Source organism: Pleurodeles waltl, chromosome 2_1, assembly GCF_031143425.1.
Source record: "Pleurodeles waltl isolate 20211129_DDA chromosome 2_1, aPleWal1.hap1.20221129, whole genome shotgun sequence".
Taxonomy (NCBI): domain Eukaryota; kingdom Metazoa; phylum Chordata; class Amphibia; order Caudata; family Salamandridae; genus Pleurodeles; species Pleurodeles waltl.
Genome location: NC_090438.1, coordinates 650,811,392 through 650,824,861, shown reverse-complemented (window position 1 = coordinate 650,824,861; position 13,470 = coordinate 650,811,392).

The following is a 13,470-nucleotide window of genomic DNA, read 5'->3' as shown; positions in this document are numbered from 1 at the left end:
TTGCAATGGCAGTCCTGAAGAAGTATTTGTATGGTTTGCTTATGGGTGGCAAAAGAAATGCTGCAGCCCATAAGGATTCCCTGGAAGCCCAATGCCCTGGGTACCTATGTACCATATACTAGCGACTTATAAGGATTTATGGTACACATACCCTTATAAGTATGTAAGTACAAATTTGGAACGAGAGAGAGCATAAGCACTGGAGTTCTGATTAGCAGGACTCCAGTGACACAGTCAAGCATAGTTACAAAAACAGTGAAACATACTGACATGTAGGGCACAAACTATAAGCACTGAGGTCCTGACTAGCAGGATCCCAGTGACAAAGTCAAAAAACACTGACAAACAGGCCAAAAATTGGGGCAACCATGCTGGAAAGAGGCTACTTTCTCACACAACAGTAGTATTTTACTATATCAACAGCAGTCTAAGAAGTCACTTTCCTTGTCTGCTCAATTGGTTATTGTATCCCTGCTATGGCACTGTGTAAGCCAAACAAATGGCATCTCAAATTATGGTTTTGATCATGCTATCAAAGCAATCAGGTATATCACTTTTTTAGCATGACTTGGTGTCATCATCCTAATAGTTTTCCAAACTTTAACTAGCATTATACATCCATTGGCTCAACATCAGCTAAAAGCTTGTTTACACCTTGCTTCATACTGAGGAAGGCATGTCTGCCTGAATCAACAGCACGCATATTTTGCTCGGCAGTTGCAGCCCTCTGTCTTTGAGGCAAGGCCACTGCCAAGTATAATTAAAGTGTTCACTCCCATCTCACATTAATTTCAACATGACAGCCAGCCTTGCAAAATACATGCATTTGAAAGTTGGGTGGAGATAAATGTTGAGCCTTAAGCAATAAAGTCTTCATTAAAATGTTCAAACATTTGTAATCCTTTGCAATATTTTGGTTACCATGTCACTCTGTTTACAATCTCTCTCAGGCATCCATATTCTTTACGCTACTGTGGCAGTCTTGATTTTTGACTCCAGTTTGCCATTATTGTGCAAAGAAAAATAAAATCTGTATCTCCATGATCATTCTATCAAGTACAGTGGTTGGAACATGTTTGTTGTTTGCATGGTGATCTAAAAGATGAAGTAGCCACATTAAAAGAACAATGGTTTACACTGTTGTGGTGAAATTTCAAATATGTTTGCTGAACCGGATGTCATAACCATGGTTATATCATTCAAAGCATGAATGGCGTGTATAAGAGCCTGTAAACAGTGGCTTGGGATATTAGGTATAGAGTCTATAAGCTGCCTCTTATAATGCTAGCATTATAATGTCTTGACTTCTAAAAACACATGTAATAAATCAATGTTGCAGACATGGCAGAAGTTAGGTGTGCAATGGCTATTAAGAAGGTTTACTGTTGTTTGAGATTATTTTGCAGCATGTTATTGCTTTGTAACTATTGCATACACTGTCTACAGTAAAACCCATGATTATCTGTACTGTTATTATTACCATAATGTCCCACGTTGTTATTTTGTTAACTGATATTGTAGCACAAATACTCCTTTGTCCAAATATCATTATGGATTGCCATTTATAAGTGAAGCATATCTTTGCTGTTTGTTGAATGTATTATCTATAGTTAGATGGCCAACTTTGCTAACCTTGAATTTATAGAGCGAACCAACAAATGCACCTTTTTTAAATTCTATGTCCTGAATAATATTGCTAAACTGATTAATTCTGAAAAGACATACAATACACTATTTGCAGGAGGCTTTTCACCTCCCAATCAAAAGAACAGTGCATTAAGGTCCTCATTATGACCCTGGAGGTCACCAGACCGCCAGGGTCACAGTCGCAGTCGGACCGCTGCCGAAGTGGTGGTCCGACCACAACATTACAACCGTGGTGAAAGCACCATGAGTGGACCGCCAGCACCACCAGGTTGCCACCAGTCGCCAGCCGGCCAGTCTCGGCGGTTGTAATTCGCCAGGGCAGCGCTGCATGTAGCACTGCCCTGGAGATTACGAGTCCACCTTCCGCCAGTCTTTGCATGGCAGTAGCCCTGCCATGCAAAGGCTGGCGGAAAGGGGGTGGCATTGGCAGAGCAGGGGCCCCCACAGACAGGCCCATCACGCTTTCCACTGCCTGAATTACAGGCAGTAGAAAGCGCAACTGGTGCTGCTCCATCCACCACACCGCCACATTGGCACCGGCTTGATTATGAGCCGGCGTCAATGTTATCGCACTGTTCACTGCAGAGCAGGCAGGTGGAAACGCTGTTACGTGAACTACTAGTAGGGCTGGCTTTTTTATGGCCGCACAGGCGGCCTGATGGCGGTACGAGTTTGGTGGGTGGCAGAATGGGTCCCTTTTTGAGTTTGAGTGTGCCTATAGGTTATTTTCCTTTAACAGCAAATATTAAAAATAAAAGTTATTATAAACACCCAATAACACAATATTGAATTCCACAACTACAAATATAATCAATAAATCCTACTCCAAAGGTTAGGAGCAGTTGATAATTTATGTCAGAACTAGTTTCTTCGTACTAGGACTCTTTCAGTTCCTCTTGCATGTGGCGTCTGGTTTAAAAATAGTTCCTTGACTGGCCCACGTCATGCGCAGTTCGACCATGAGGGAATTGAAACATTTGTGTGGGCCACATTCAGAGGTCAAACAGGATTACTTTAGAAGCCATCCCTGAGTCATTGGATGATCATACACTTACATCAGAAGTCATTTTCATGTTGTCAGATGTCATCAGCACCCTGAAGGCATCAGCAAACTTTAGAAATGAGAAGAGTTCAATGTCTGGATGATCAGCATAATTAAATGAAAGGGTAATCCCAATCTCAAGTATTAGTTTGACTCACTAAGAATTGAAGGAATTTTCTTTATTTTTAAGTGTGGGCTATAATTCTCCCCACATTTTCATTGTACAAAACAGCCAACACGTGTTTCAGACCCTGCGACATGCAGGCCTGGGGCTTCTTCAAGGCTGAGAGTAAAATATAACATGTATTAAACACAATAGACAAAAAGATATGTAACACAAAATAGAAAAAGATAACAAAAAGAAAGAAAAAGGAAAGGACAAAAGAATGAAAACAGCAAGGAAATGTTAATAAACAGTCAGTGAATCCCCAAAAGGATTAAATAATTCCAAAGAGGGAAGGTAATGTCACATTAAACACATCAAAATCAGTAACCACTAATTACACAATGGCCTGCAGCAAAACTAAACATGCCATAGGTGTAAAAAATCAATAAAATAACATTGGCATAGAACAGTTCACCCCTTCCTTTCAAATAACTTAAGAAATGAGGCTTGATGATCTGAGGATGATTTGAAAATTACTTACAGATTACTTCACAAGGTGAGATTGCTGCTGAGGACATGAAGATGATTTGAAAATTACTTACTGATTACTTCACCAAACAATATTGTTTTTGATGATTTGAGGATTGATATTTGAGTACCATGTGTGTTACTAAATGCAAATATGATTTTCAGTCATTATTTCGTGGTGCAGATTTTTAAGAGTTGTTATTGTTTATCAGCAGCTGACAAAGAAAGTGTGTGTTTGAAGGTTGAAACATCCAAACAAGGTATAAACTTAATTTATTCAGAGACTGGGCTTATCTGCCTGTGCAGTGCAAATGTTTTTGGGAGAATAACTGGACTAAGTTTAGGACCAATGGAATGATTCCCGAAAGGCACTGACCAGAAGAAAGTTAACAACATTTTATTGTGCTGTGTTGCTGAACGTAAGAAGACGAAGGCATTTAGAAAACATATACTGGGTGAGTTATAGCAAAGACAGAATGTAAATAATTAATTACAAGACATTTTAACTATTTTAACTACTAATTGTACACATTTCTGCTATGGTTTCGGTCTCTTCCTAATGCACTCAAGTGCGACAAAGGTGGCATGACAGTTATAGGTGGCCATTTTGTCTAACGCACTGGCTGTTAGGGTTAGATTGGTTTAAATTGTCAAATTGAGTTGTGACAAATTGTGTGAGCCATTTCACACTCGGTCACATTAGAGCGGTTTGTCCTAAATTGATGGTCAGGCTGTATCGAGATTTAGAACGTCTTTTGCTGAGGTGAGGAGTCTGAAGATTTTGATTTATGATGGCTGTGCAGGACGAGAGCATGGCGCAAGCCCTGGAGATTCTTAGGGAGGATGGGTGTGCAGATTTGCTGGTGGAGAGTGCTTGGGGGACAAGGAGGCCGCCACAGAGGTCAGTGGAGGGGGTCGCAGCAGCTGTACTCACCTGCGACTTTCCAGTGCATAAGCTGTCAAAGGGTTCTGCGGCTATGACAGGGAGGGCTGGAGGTACGACTGTGGGTCGGTCTTCCCGGGTTGGTGTTTCCTGAAAGTTCATGGTGTGGGGGAAAGGCCCAGCCGCAGAAACATCAGGTGCGGCGAGGGCAGGAAAGAGGAGGAGGTCCTCTGCCTGTAATGAGGCTTTTTCGGGGGACCTGCAGCAGGGAGAAGGTTCATGGGGTCGGTGGAGCAGTGATGGAGGAACTCCCCCCCCCATGTGCAGGTTGTGCAGTCTCCTTAGTTGGTGGCAGCTGTCATTGCGGGAGTGTCTGCCCGCTGTTTCATCTCAGGCAACCTTGTCAGGCGGCGGGATAGAGCTAGGGATGCGGCCTGCGAACATTGTCGCACTGCATGGGTGCATAATTCTGGAGGCTATGGGTGGGATTTCTGGTGAAGGTGGGCCACTTGACTTGTCAAGCTCTCGGCACGATGTGGCAGGATGGATTCCTTCTGTTGAGCTGGGTACCACCTCGGGCCAGGGCAGCCGAGAGGAGGTAAAATTAGTACGCTTGTTAGAGGGTTGCTAAAAATGGTGCAATAGAATCTACAAGATTACACTGCACCATTTCTAGCCTAATTTTTAAAGCCTGCTTAAAGCAGGCGTTAAAAATAGGCTCCCATTGATTTCAATGGGCCCCTTAACACTATACTGGATTAGTGTTTTTTTTTGTACGCATATTATAAATGCAGTGCTATGATGGTGGTGTTAGGGCACGCAAAGGGAGCACAAGAAAAGTGATGCATCACTAGTGATTTGCCACTTTCTTGTAAATATTGCCCTTGGTGTCTTTCAGAACTCATCGGAGGTGGTGAGAAAATCAGAGAGAGTTGCAATAGAGTTGAAGTCAGGCCCAGGGCAGATGGCTTCAATGCGGGTCCTGATCATGAGGCCAAGTAGGGGCAATATGGGTGACAAAGGGGTGCTGGGGCTGGTAGAGGTTGGAGTACAAGCTACTGTCAGGGATGTTCTGCAAACAGGTCAAAGCCTTAGGTTGCAGAAAGGTAATGATGTGCTGGATTAGGGAATTGGGACTGACATGAGAGGAGAGGAGGCCACGAGGCAGGGCGTACAGGCAGGGTTTTTCAGTCAGGGCAGGAATGCCTGGGGGATGAAAAACTGGAGGAAGACAAAAAAGAAAGTAAGGATATTAAGCGGAACAAGCTGCCCTATATGGGAATCACGAAGCTGCTGGGGGCCAACCTAATGTTGGCGACCAGAGAACAGTTCTGGAAGGGGCAATATGGGGAACTTCTTAAGTTGCTGAACTAGGAAATGAGGGCAAAGGAGGGTTCAATAGAAGAGGAGTATGAGCTGTCAAGACAGCCAAAGGTGTTGTTGAATATTGAAAATTGGACGGCGGCATTCGTTATTTACGACAGCATATATTGTGAAAAGTATCCTGAGCATTGTGTGTTTTTTTTAAAAACTTGGTTGTGGTCAGAAAGGCACAGGTCACCTTTGGCGGTATGGCATGGGTGAGGTATGACAAGAATTTCAGGGCATGATTATGAGAGGATGCTGACGGGGTTTGGGGTGAATTGGATTATGAGCTGGTTTTACAGACCATGACTCTTGAGCAGCCAGCCCCATCGACTTATACGGTGAGTGGCTGGTCTGTTATTTACAAGTCATTTCGAGGAGCCCCAACTTCAGGTGGGGTGGGGACAGCTCGGAGCGGTCAAGCCGGGAATGCTGGGGCGTGCTGGTCCTATAACAGGGGACCGTTCTGGCATAAATACTGTAAGTACAAGCATCAATGCTCGAAATGAGAGGGTAAACACATGCTTATTCAATGTAGAGCACACAGCGGGGTTTCCCTCAGTCAGGGAGGAAAGCCACAAGGCTCAGTGAGTAGGGGCGCGGACAAGGGCATCAGCAGACTATGGGCAAGGGCTCGTACTTCAGTTAATGTTGACAGATTGCAGTTTTGGTTGGATCTTTTGAGGACAAGGAGGAGCATGCATTGCTGTTTTTTTTATTTTTTTTATGGTTATTATTTGTGTTATGAGGACCAAGGGGATGTCTGTGGGCAGAATACCTGTAGTCATTTAAAGGCCAAGTGCAGGTGGGGAGGATGGCTGGTCCCATTGCAGCTTGGCCTTTGGATAATCTTCAGATTTCTCCGACTGACGTAGAAGAAGGAACCAGGGGAATTCTGGCTGATTCATCATTTGTTGTGGCAAAAAGGAATGTTGGTGAATCATTTTATTCCTAAGGTCTTCAGCCAGGTGCATTATGCATCAGTGGATTCTGCAGTAGCCCTGGCTAACCAGCTCGGCCAAGGTGCACTGTTGGCCAAATGTGATGTTAAATCGGCTTCCACTATTTGCCTATTAACCCTGATGATTTGAACTGCTGAGCGTTCCGTTTTGGAAGGGGGGGAGTGTTGACAAGGCTCTTCCTATGGGTTGCTCGGTTTCTTGTTCATTGCTTGTTCGGTTCATTCTTACAAAAAGTGACAAAAGGTTTTTGTGCATGTTGGGGGATGGGATATTATGACTCATTATTTGGATGACTTCTTTGTGGCGGGTGCTGAAGAGACTCAGGGTTGTCTGAGGAATTTGAGCTTGTTTCAGGGCTTGAGGGGTGCTTTGGGAGTTTCCTTGGAGCCTGAGAAGATAGGGGTACCAGTCAAGTTCTTTCCTTCTTGGGAGTAGAGCTGGATTCCCAGACATTAGAGGTTAGGTTGCCTTACGACAAGAAGCAATGTTTTCATGAATTGTTGGACAAAGCCCTTCATAGGGGTAAGGTGCAGGTCAAGGACATTCCGGTCCTATTTGAGCACTTGAATTCTGCCTGCAGGGTTGTATAGGTGGGAATGACGTTTTGCTGCAGGTTGGGGTGGGCCCACCTGGGGGCAGGGTTACCTCATCATCATGTTTGTCTCTCTGCTGTAGTTAAGGTTGATTTGCTGCTGTGGTGGACTTTTTTGGTTGAGTTCATTCGTGGATCCATGATAGGTTTGGGTGAGGAGATGGAGTGGACTTTCAGCAGTTACCATAGCAGGTAAGCTTGCGGAATTACGTTTTCAGGAAATTATTGTGGGGGTACGAACCTATGGTGGGAGAGATGCGGCAGAGGATGCTGGAAGGTTGGATGGGGTGTAGGAGTAATAATGAGGAGACCCATCACTTTGGACATTCTGAAGAAGATTGTCCCAGCCCTGCTCAACATATGTTGCAATGAAGGAGAGGTTCAATTGTTTGTGGTAATTATCGTCTCGCTCTTTTTGAAGGCTTTTTGGATTTCAGAGGTGAGGGAGGCCCAGCGCTTGAGATGCTGTCAGGTGGGAGCATGTATGGGTCCTTACAGCATCTGTGCAGGTGTTGTTCCCCCATTTCAAGACTGATCAGTCAGGCAGAGGTATGTTTGTCACAATGAGGGCCTACCCAGATTTTTCTGTCTGTCTGTGGAAAAGGTGGTTAGCTTTTTGTTGGTTCGGGCAGAAGCAGGGGCCAATTTGTTGCCGCAGGGATGGGATGGGAGTTTCAGCGGCTTAGGTGCTGGGGGTATCACATAAGACTCAGCCTTTTGGGTTTTAGGGCTCAGAATTTTGGGACTTATACCTTCCGCATCGACATGGCAAAGGAGGCAGAGCTAAGGGGTTGGTCGAGGGCTAATATTCGTCGGGTGGGGAACTGGCAAACTCATGTTAGTGATGTTCTCTAAAACTAAAACCCGCTCAGAAATAGCGCTTGTAGCATTTGGAATGCCAGCTGAGACTGCAGTGATCCTTGTTGAAAAAATAGTGCTTGTTACTCTTCCGCTACTGCATTTTACAAGTATTTTTCCTAGGGATAACTTAAAAATCAACCTGCATTTGTAATCCCTGTGTATGGAATTAAACAAGTAAAAAGACTAGCATTTAAACCTGAATATATAAAAGTGGGCACGTCACTCATCTATATTAATAGAAACTTAAAATATAATTTACAAAACTGTGCATAGGAGAAAATGGTAGTTTTTTTTTGTAATTCACAAACATTTCCTTGGGGCATCTTAGGAATAGTTGCATCATGAATATTCACAAGCGTATATATTCATGTATAAACATTTAACACAAGTGCACATGTCCTTTCATTTTGTACCCCACAGTAAAAATGTTTTCTAACCGCATCCTAGTTAGGAAAGGGCCTTGATCATGTTTCAGAATACTGACAAGATGTGGTCAGAAAAAGGGGCAGTTGCTGCTGCCTGTTCCCTGGCGGCATTCACCACCGATAAACACCAGCACCGTGTGTTAAGTGACATGCATGGCTTGAATTACAGTTTGCAAATGCCGCCTGAGACAGCTTAAGAGACATGCACTGGTTTCCCTGGAGCGTTGTCATGCAGCTATGGATAATACAAGGCTAATCGATGAGAAGAACTTTAAGGCTTTAGTGCAGACTTGAGCACAGCAGTTGCTAGTGCAGGTGTTTTAATAAAAATTATGAATGAGTGTTCATGTATTTTGAATAATGAGTTTATGTAGAAAATATAATAATGTAGAAAAATAATGCACACATTTGAAAATGTGATCATATATATGTATATATATAAGTCAGACTAATGCAGTAATATGTCATATTAAGGGCTATGAATTAAGCTTTAGCTTTATTAATTGTAGGCCTTAACTTAGCGAATGTCTTGGCCTATTTGCCAGGCCTCATGTAAAAGCAGTATTTCTAAGCATTTAATAAAATAGCTAACCAAGAAAGTTAAACTGTGAATTTCTATTGTATTGTTTAAATGTGCTCATAACTGAAGCTTCTCGTGTGAACCGACTGCTAGGAGATTATGTTCTTACTAATGCAACTTTTTATGTGTAATTTGTGTGAGACTGACTTCCCCAGTACAAGAACAATGAAGATACTGACTAGAGTAGAAGCTGCAACAATATTGTTACCTGACAAGCCGGATGATGAGGACATTGCAAGACAATCCAATCGACGACATGTGAACTGAGTGATATTAGAACTCATATATTTTAGTTTTATTGGACAGAGTGTGAATATACGATTAACTGACCAATAGGAATTTGGGTAGTAATTTTAACTGTTTTAACTTAACAAGAGTTCACAGAGAGAAGACAGTCATTCTGAGACATTCTGCCCTCATTATTGCTCATATTGCATCATGGTAAGAGACGTGCCTAACTTTAATGCTTAAAGACTTCGCCTTTCCTGAAATACTGATGCTGAATCCTGATGCCTTGCAGATCAACTGATGTCCTGAGGACAAAGACTGATTCTGTTTTGCTGATCCACCCTGAGGATAGGCATATTCTAAACTGTGATTATTATGCATATTTGCTTTTTCTTTCTGGGTACCAACTGTGCTGTTTTGATAGAGCCATAGTTAGATGTTTTTCCAAATTTATGTTACTAAATTGTTTTCAATGAAGCCCAACATGCTGATGCTAATTTGATGTTAGTTAAGGATCCTCACCAATGAGTTATGATAACAGGGACTAATACTTGGTAAATTTCCCTGCTAAACTTCATGTACATTGATGCAACTGACTTTACTATTGATTTGCACTATAACCTTAGAATTTGCTGTTGTTCAAGCTTTGCTTAGATTACGTTTCTTCTGCCACTTTGGACAACCAGTATTGTTTCTGTATGTGTTTCATTTGATATTGAGATTAATCTACATGACTTTAGCATTGTTAATATAGGGAAATAAACATTCTAAACTTTAACTAAAAGGTGTGGTCATGACTGAACGGCCATAGTGCATGACAATTACTGACTCCATTGATTATTGATTTGTATTGATTGCTAATGATTACTGATTATTGTGTATTGATTATGTCCAGGAGCTACGGTAAGAACATCTTAATTGTGAGTCAAAAGGTTCATCGACCTATTCACGTCCCCTGGAAAGTTTACTTATTAAGGCCAGACGCACTAACAGACATGGTAGCAGACTGATAGTTCATCTCCTTAAGAGCTTGCCATAGATGTCCTGTACAAAGTGACAGGTGTTAACAGAGATGGTAAGAGACTGATGGTTAGTCTGCTCAAGAGCTTCCCATAGACGTCCGGCATAGAATAATAGACACACAAACATGGTAGTGGTTTGATGACTTGGTCCTTTTGAGAGCTCATTATTATTGAGATTTGGATTTTGTTTTTCAGTGGTGTTAATTGGAGAAAAAATGATGTTCCCTTAAGTCCAGAAATGACTCCCAGATTCTGGATCCTGCTTATGGTTGTTTGAGGATGTTCCCGACGTTCTAGTGACAGGGTGAATGAAATAGGTTGCGCTTGCACAGCTTATGCAAATCGCAGGTGAATTGTGAGGTTTGTGAGGATGTTAGGAAGTTTGTGTACTCCAAATGAAGTTGTAGTAGAAGTATGCATACTTCGCAGTGTGAAAATAGGGAAGTCGTCGAATTTCACATGTGTGTGGTGCTTTGTGCTAAAAAATTGTCCACATGGTTGTTGATGTATGGACCCTGCGCAGTCTAAGACTCCAGAGTATAATGAAACGTGTATGAGACACTTGGGTTTATGTTGTAATCTGTCGGGTTTAGTAGGCTGATCGGGCGTGGTCAACAAGTCAGAGTGTGAGCTCAAGTGAGTGAAAGAAAATTTCAACTGAGATTTGGTGAGTCCTATGTGCACCAAGGCAGACCCATTGATCAGTTGAGAGTAAAATTTGCGGGCTGAATTTTGCTTGCGAATCTGGGAGTCCGAGAAAGAAGGAGTAGCTGTAAGTGCGGGAAGAGCCATCAGTGAAAAATCTGTAAGGTTTCTGAAGCAATTGTGTTAACTTTTCCTGTAGTAAACCAGCAGATTTGCTTTTTTCTGGTTTTTATTTTTTGGATTAGTAATCGCAATATTTGCATTAGTTTTGTGTGAATTGGAGTGAAGGAGGACAAGCCGCAAGACTTTGTCAGCTGCAGTACGTGTTAGTATGACATCATTGGAGCCGTGCAAGGATAGGTCAGTTAGATGAGAAGGGTCGCACCCATATTGGCAGCCGTCCATGAGAGGCAATTGGTTGAGAACGTAGGTGAAAGGAATCTGGGGATTAAAGGTCACTTCCTGATTCGATTTTGAGTAACAAAAAGGTCAAAAAGATGACGTTTTTCAAAGCGTTAAAAAGTGCCCTAGGGGGAGATAAGTATATTACAACAAGTGTAGGCGAGGCTACACCGCTAGAAGATACACCAGCTTACTTTGAAATGGAAGAGAAGGATGTTGCGCCATGTCTTTGGCTAAAGCAATGCTGCAAATTGACAGAAAAAGATGGGAATTTAGCATTTCCTACAAATGGGACGTTGAATGTGAGGGTTTTGGAGCATTTACGGATGGTGCTATATGAATCGAAGCCCCTTCTGAGACCAGCACAGTTTGAGGCATTAGCGGTTTGGGAGCTATTAGCCAAAAAGCAGTAGCAACTGAAATTCTAGAGAAGGGTGAGAAAAGCGGAAGACTAACAGAGGCTAGGTGGGACTGTGTTCATAGAGCATGGAGAATGGAGACTTTGCAAGGGATTACGTTATTTCGGTACTTATGCAGGAGAATGAGAAGGAAGGAAAGAAAGCTACTAGCAAAACTAGTATAAGTCCGTCCAAGAGTAAGGAGGCTAGAAAGTCTTCAAACGAAGACGACTACTGGGAATATGAGGAATTTATTACACAGTTATTGAGAGATGGACCACCACCATATACGGTACATGAGAGTGGTTAAAGTACCATTGTTAACCCAACAGCCCCGACACAGATTAATGGGACAGTGAGTCCGGTGCAGGTTAATGCTAACCTGACACAGAATGCAGTGCAAAGTGGTCTTAATGTGTCTACCACTCCTGTAGAGCAGACCCAGATGCAACCGTCACAGGTTCAGAGAATTTATCCTGATATGCCCATTATGGAAACAACTTCGAACTTAGTGGTGCCAACGGAACAGGTTTACCCGAGACCGATATTGGTTCACACTGAGCCGACTCCGATTTTTTTGCCCCAAGTACAGCCGTAGGTAATGCCAAGATTTACTCCAGTGACAGGGACACATGATGCTGATGATGAATCAGAATATGGGAGTTACTCTCCCACAGAGCGTAGGAGCCAGAGCAGCCCCAGATGCTATATCGTTACCTATTACTGTTGGTCCAGTGGTAACATTATTTGTGCAGAAGAAGCTGACTGTAGGTGAACAGGAAGCAATGTACCAGAATCTAATGAGAGGAGGACATAATGAACATGTTCAGGTAGTCTCTCCTGTGGGACAGACTTTTGACGGATCAAGATCCTTGCTAGATCTTAGTCCATTTTTTTGCACTTCCAGATACTGTGGCAGGGCCAAATGTTAGCCAGAGCTTGAAATTATTGACACCGATTGTAGGAAAGTACCATCTTGTCTGGCATGTTACCCCATTTTTAGGTCAAGCATTAGCGTTCGGCCTGCTGTATACTAAAGTATACAATAGAGTAAGTTCCAGCGTTTTGATTTGTTAGTTGCAGTGTCCTTCAAAAATCCTTGCTTGCTAATGGTCAGTTCTGCCTCTTTGTCCAGCCTTTTTTCACTCTGGGAGCAGCACTGAGTACTGTGTAATTACGCTATGTCCTGTTTATCTCTTCTGTAGGGGATGTTTTTTTGGCATTTGCCTGTTTCTCCTAAACATTGTGGGTGTTTGTTCAGGCCCTCCTCCCCACCAGCTCCCTCAGTAAACATAAACCACAGCAGAGTGGGGCTTTTCCAGGGCCAGCTCACCCTCGCTCTCTTCCGTTATTTTCAGTCTGTGTGGCAATAAAAGTCCAGTCAATAATTTACATCGCTATGAGCTCTAACTCGAGCAAACACGAGACTATTGCATTCCAAATGCTTGTTTTCTTAATTACTTGAAATAGAGGTGGTTGGACAAAACTGGTCAGCGATACAACACCCAGGACCGAGAACTGCAAGGCCTTTGTGATGCGAAGAGGTTTCAGTACTGGTGAAAAGATTCCGCCTCTTCTTTAGCCCACCAGGACTCCAACTGACCGCTAGCTGCGTGCAACTATCCATAGCCGAGAGACACGCGGCCTTTATGTGCGTCACTTTTGCGTCACCTCCTGTGACCTCCTCAGTCACTTGCCTTCAGTTCAGAGCACCCCTGCTCCGGGCTAGGTCCCACCCACTGTGGTCGCTCTAGAGTGCCGCTTCTGTATCTAGGCCGACTGGT